Here is a 6,554-nt window from a genome sequence, read left to right as displayed (position 1 = left end):
AGCTCAAGAGTATTTATAGGAATCCAAAAAAGATACAGTCCTATGAGTTTGGGTTACCCTTCTTCTAATTTTTCTGTTTCTGTTCTGAAAGTGTGGGAGGTTGCATGGGATAATGAAAAAAGTATTAGATTACAAATCAGGAGAGCTGAGTTTTTGTCTAGTTCTGCTACCGACTTACCATGTGACCATGGTCAAGGTTTTCTTTTTTCTTGTCACAAGTGACCCCAGTACGTGGAGGGATTTGGATCAAATTCTGAAGAATTCTTAAACTCTAAAATGAAATTGTCTTCAGGCCTTCTATATTTGCTCAAAAGAATCAGGAAAACTAAAATGCAGAAAAGATTACTTGATTCTACTTAGTTTTACTAATTGTTTTATCAAGCACAAGGGATTCTAATTTGTTACAAAAATTTAAATCATTTAAAATCAATTTGTGAATTTCTCTTAAGTTAGTCATTTACTGGATAAACCAAATTATACATAACATTTATTCATTTTAATATTTTTTATTTCAATAGTTTTTGGGGAACAGGTGATGTTTGGTTACGTGCAGAAGTTCTTTAGTGGTGATTTCTGAGATATTGGTGCACCCATCACTGAAGCAGTGTACACTGTACCCAATGTATAGTCTTTTATCCCTCATCCCCTCTCCCAGCCTTTCCCCCAAGTCCCCAAAGTTCATTGTATCATTCTTATGCCTTTGTGTCCTCATAGCTTAGCTCCCACTTATGAGTGAGAACATATGATATTTGGTTTTCCATTCCTGAGTTATTTCACTTAGAATAATTGTCTCCAATTCCATCCAGGTTGCTACAAATGCCATTATTTCATTCGTTGTTATGGCTGAGTGGTATTCCCTAGTGTGTGTGTGTGTGTGTGTGTGTGTGTGTGTGTGTGTGTGTGTGTGTATACACACCACATTTTCTTTATCCACTCGTTGATCGATGGGCATTTGTACTGGTTCCATATTTTGGCAGATTTTGCAATTGTGAATTGTGCTGCTATAAACAAGTGTGTGTAAGTATCTTTTTTGTATAATGACTTCTTTTCCTCTGGGTAGATACCCAGTAGTGGGATTGCTGGATTAAATGTAGTTCTACTTTTAGTACTTTAAGGAATCTCCACACTGTTTTCCATAGTGGTTGTACTAATTTACATTCCCACCAGCAGTGTAAAAGTGTTCCCTTTTCACCACATCCACACCAACATCTATTTTTTTTTTTTTGATTATGGCTATTCTTGCAGGAGTAAGGTAGTATCGCATTGTGGTTTTGATTTGCATTTCCCTGATAATCAGTGATGTTGAGCATTTTTTCATATGTTTGTTGGCCATTTGTATATCTTATTTTGAGAATTGTCTATTCATGTCCTTAGCCCACTTTTTGATGGGACTGTTTGTTTTTTTCTTGCTAATTTGTTTGAGTTCCTGTAGATTCTGGATATTAGTCCTTCATTGGATGCATAGTTTGCAAAGATTTTCTCCCACTCTGTTGGTTGTCTGTTTACTCTGCTGATTATTATTATTGTTATTATTTTGCTGTGCAGAAGCTTTTTAGTTTAATTAAGTCCCATCTATTTATCTTTGTTACATTTGCTTTTGGGTTCTTGGTCATGAAGTCTTCGCCTAAGCCGATGTCTAAAAGGGTTTTTCCAATTTTATCTTCTAGAATTTTTATGGTTTTAGTTCTTAGATTTAAGTCTTTTATCCATCTTGAATTGATTTTTGTATAAGGTAAGAGATGAGGATCCAGTTTCATTCTTCTACATGTGGCTTGCCAATTATCCCAGCACAATTTGTTGAATAGGGTATGCTTTCCCCACTTTATGTTTTTGTTTGCTTTGTTGAACATCAGTTGGCTGTAAGTGTTTGGCTTTATTTCTGGGTTCTCTATTCTATTCCACTGGTCTATGTGCCTGTTTTTATACCAGTGCCATGCTGTTTTGGTTCTTATGGCCTTGTAGTATAGTATGAAGTTGGGTAATGTGGTATCTCCAGATTTGTTCTTTTTGCTTAGTCTTGCTTTGACTATGTGGGCTCTTTTTTGGTTCCATATGCATCTTAGGATTGTTTTTTCTGGTTCTGTGAAGAATGACAGTGGTATTTTGATGGGATTGCATTGAATTTACAGATTGCTTTTGGCAGTATGGTCATTTTCACAATATTGAATCTACCCATCCATGTACATGGGATGTGTTTCCATTTGTTTGTTGGTTAGGTATTTAACATACCATATAATTCACCCACTTCAAGGATACACTTTAATGATTTTTATTAAATTTACCTATTTATGCATCTATTACTGTACATCAGTTTTAAAACACTTCTATCTTCCTAATAAGATCCTTCATGTTCATGAACCGTTCATTCCTATTCCCCAACCCCAGGCAACAATTAATGTAGTTTCTGTCTCTAGAGATTTGTCTCATGTGGACATTTCATATAAATGGAACATTACAATATTGGTCTCTTGTGTTTGGCTTCTTTCGTTTAGCATAATGTTTTTGAGGTTCGTCCATGATATACAGCATATATCAGTAGTTCGTTTGTGTTTTTGCTGACTAATAGTACATTATATAGATATACCACATTTTGTCTACCTATTCATCAGTAGGTGGTGTGAAAGGAAAATTAATCTTGGGGCCCCAAAATCACTAAGCTAAAGGGAAAAGTCAAGCCTGGACTGCTTAGGGCAAACCGGCCTCCCATTGTATTCAAAGTCACCCCTCTGCTCCCTGAGATAAATGCATATCTGATTGCCTCCTTTGGAGAGGCTAATCAGAAACTCAGAAGAATGCAGCCATTTGTCTCTTATCTACCTATGACCTGGAAGCCCCCTCCCAGCTTTGAGTTGTCCCACCTTTCTAGACAAAACCAGTGTTCATCTTATATATTTGATTTATGTCTCATGTCTCCCTAAAATGTATAAAACCAAACTGTGCTCCATCTTGGCCACATGTCATCAGGACCTCCTGAGACTGTCTCACAGGCACGCGGCCTCAACTTTGGCAAAATAAACTTTCTAAATTAACTGAGACCCATCTCAGATATTCAGGGTTCACAGTGGACATTTCAGTTGTTTCCCATTTTTGGCTACTGTTAATAAGGTTGCTAAGAACATTCATATGGAGGTCTTTGTATGGATATATGTTTTCATTTCTCATGGATTGATATCTAGGAGTGAAATTTCTGGGTCATATGGTAAATTTATATTTAACTTTTAAACAAATTGCCCAACTATCTTCCAAAGTGAGTTTAGCCATTTCTCTACATCCTTGCCAATATTTGTTATTGTCTATCGTTTTTATTTATTATTTTAGTGGGTTTGAAAGGGTATGTCATTGAGATTTTAATTTGCATTTCCCTATTTATAATTTGCATTTTGTATTCCTGAGTGGCTTTCTGCCATTATCCCATTTAGATAGATTCTTTACAATAAAGCTTAAGATTATTGGCAATAGAATTTAATTATCACTATAAGAATAGATCACTACCCCATTTCCCTTTTTATTAGTCTTTGCCTTATTCTTAGAAAAATTTTCCTTTTTTTTTTTAAAGAAAAAAATCTTTCATTTCTACAGAATGTGATTCTTTTTTAGCTCTAGGATCTCACTGTCCCTATCACTTTCCCCTCTGGCATCTTAAATCTCCCTTGTCGCTTTCCTCTTGCTTTCAAATATACCTAGAAGTATTCTGTTGGTTTCTATTCTCTTGTATGAACTACTATTCCACTTTCTTGTTGTGCCTATTGTCAAACATTTGAAAACACCTTGTCTGTGATCACACCTCCATTTCTTTACTGTCCCATTCTCTTCTTAAATGTGTGGTTTGTTTTCACCACTTAATGAAATTGCCTTCTCAGAAATCACCAACAACCTAGCCAAATCCTGCAGCCTTTTCTTTGCAGCATCTGGCATCTACACATACAGATTGAGAATGCCAAATCCAAAAATCTGAAAATTGAAATGCTCCGAAATATGGAACTTTTTGAGCACCAACCTGACACTCAAAGGAAATGCTCATTAGAGCATTTCAGATTTCAGATTTTGGGATTATGGATACTCAACTGGCATAGTGCAAATATGCCAAAATCCACAAAAATCTGAAATCTGAAACTCTTCTGGGCATTACGGATGAGGGATCCTCAACCTGTACTTATATTTTTTTATTTTGAACACAGTAATTATCCAGGTTTGCCTCTTTTCTGATAGCTCTCAATCACTTTGGTTGTCTCCTATTCTTCTCACTGTAGAGGTTTTATAAAACTCTTTCTTTGGCTTTGCTTTTATTCCCATTCTCTTGTCACTTTGGCTGTCATGTCTGCCAGATGACCCCTAAATGTTTCTCATACCTCAGTTATGTACAAAATCCCCACTTCTCTAAGGAACACTTTCTCTTCAAATCACAGGTCTTTGGGATAGTTTATATAGCTCATAAAAAGAATGAATGTTTTATGTATATTTGTTTCTTTGACACCACATCTGTTTTGTTTGCATTATGGTCTTTCAGTGTTTCATAAGCTAAATAAAATCAAACCAGAAACTGAATTTTGCCTGAAAGCTAGGGATTTCCTTCTCAGTATTTATTCAGGTATTCTGGGAGGAAAATTTATTGGTTACTAATTTCTTATAAGAGCTGCTTGATTAAATGTTCTCTCCTTATAGTCTTCTTCCCTTCGCAACCTTTTACTTGTGCTTGTTTTTAGTCCCTACCTAAAGAAATGTTCTTCCCAATAGATGACATCTGAAAATTAACAATACCAGAAAATTAACTCTGGGGATCTTTTACTAGAATTCATATAAGTCATTTTCTGAGCTCATGTCAACATTAATATCCATCTAAGGTTGTGATTGCTATTTATAGATACTAATATGTAATTTTTCCCTGAGAAGATTGCTTTTATAACATGCCTGGGTGTCAGTTTTCTACTTTATTAAACTGAACAACACTGGAACAATTCAAAAATCTTAGTGTCTTTTAGCCTAAACTCAGTGGCATATTCCTAAAGAATACTTTCCATTTAATTTTATCTTCTCTAATGAAGATAATGGTATTCATGCAACATCTTTTATGTGCTGTATGGTACTCAAGCAACATCTTTTGTATGCTGCTTAGCAACTCTGTTAAGCACCTCTATGTGCCAGGCATACAGCTCAACACTAGACCTACAGAGGTCAGAAGGAGCCCTTGCCCTCAAGGAGATAGGTAAGTAAACCAGCAAATAGACACTTTATCCATTCCACAAGTATTTATGGAATACCTACTGTGTCCTGGCACTCTGCTTAGCTCTGAGGATTCAGCAATGAATAAGACAGGTGTGAAAATAAGTAATTCAAAATCTAAGCTGTTGGAACTCCAAACTATTTTGAGCTTTAAAGAAATGTGATTATGGGGCCTGAGTCACATTACAAGCAGCTGTAACCTGGGAAGCTGTAATCTTTGTTTCTATGATTATAGATTAACCTTCCTCCTTGCTTACATTGTTTTACAAAATGTTACAAATGACTAAAGGGCTCCAGGAAAGACCCCTTCCCTGTTACTGTTGATTTTTATTATAGATTAACTTCTCTTTTAGTTTCTCATCCAAAGGTTTCATGGCTATCACACCGTGTTAAGATGGAGTGTTAAATACCTCTTTTAAATCAGAAAGGAAATGAAAACCAACTGTAAAGAAAACAAGCCATACAGAAAAGAAACTCATAAACTAGCCTTCTAGAAAATGTTATAAACCTACTAAACTTCTTTGTTTTCTGCCTATATATACAATAATTTAACTTGGAACTTTGGAACACTGACTCTATTTCTCTGGAGTCTGTGTCTCCCAGATGGCTATTCCCAGCTTTTTACTTGAATAAACTCGACTGGATTTTGATCCTTTTGATTATTTCAGGTTAACCCAGACCAGGCCATGAAGCTTGTAAATCTGTGTGGACTTGCAAGGCCTTATATGATGGGATTTTGCACTTGCTGTTTCCTCTGCCTAGAATGCTTTATCTTTGCATGGCTCAGTTCAAATGTCACCTTCTCAGAGGGCCAGCTTTCCATGACTGTCTTATTTAGTGCTGTTCCTCTCTTTTAGTCACTGTTGATTGTATGATCTTGATTTCCTACAAAGCACTTATTACTATCAGAAATGATGTGTGTACTTGCTTTTGGTCTGTCCCTCTTGAGGGCAGGGACTTTGATTGATTTGGTATCTCTAAGTGTTTAAACGGTATCGGGAATATTTTGGGCACCTAAAACACATTTGATGATGGGATGAAACAACGAATGTGTGGATGGTGCTGGAGAAAGGCATTCAACAAATAAGGCAATTTCAGATAGTGAAAGTATGGGTACTCAGAGAAGGTTAATGGAGAAGTGGAGTCAGTATTCTGATGTCTGAGCAAAAATGTAAAGGAAGAGTTGGCTAGGCAAAGAAAACAATGTAAGCTGGATCACAGAGGTGTGAAAGCGTGGCACATGGGGGATTCACAAGTAGTGAGAATGCCTAGATTATAGGTTCACCTAGGGGCAGATAGCAATGGTGAGAGCTCCAAGGAGCTGACTTGTCTTA

This window comes from Pongo pygmaeus, chromosome 8, assembly GCF_028885625.2.
Source record: "Pongo pygmaeus isolate AG05252 chromosome 8, NHGRI_mPonPyg2-v2.0_pri, whole genome shotgun sequence".
Lineage (NCBI taxonomy): Eukaryota > Metazoa > Chordata > Mammalia > Primates > Hominidae > Pongo > Pongo pygmaeus.
Note: the sequence above shows the minus strand (reverse complement) of the source record.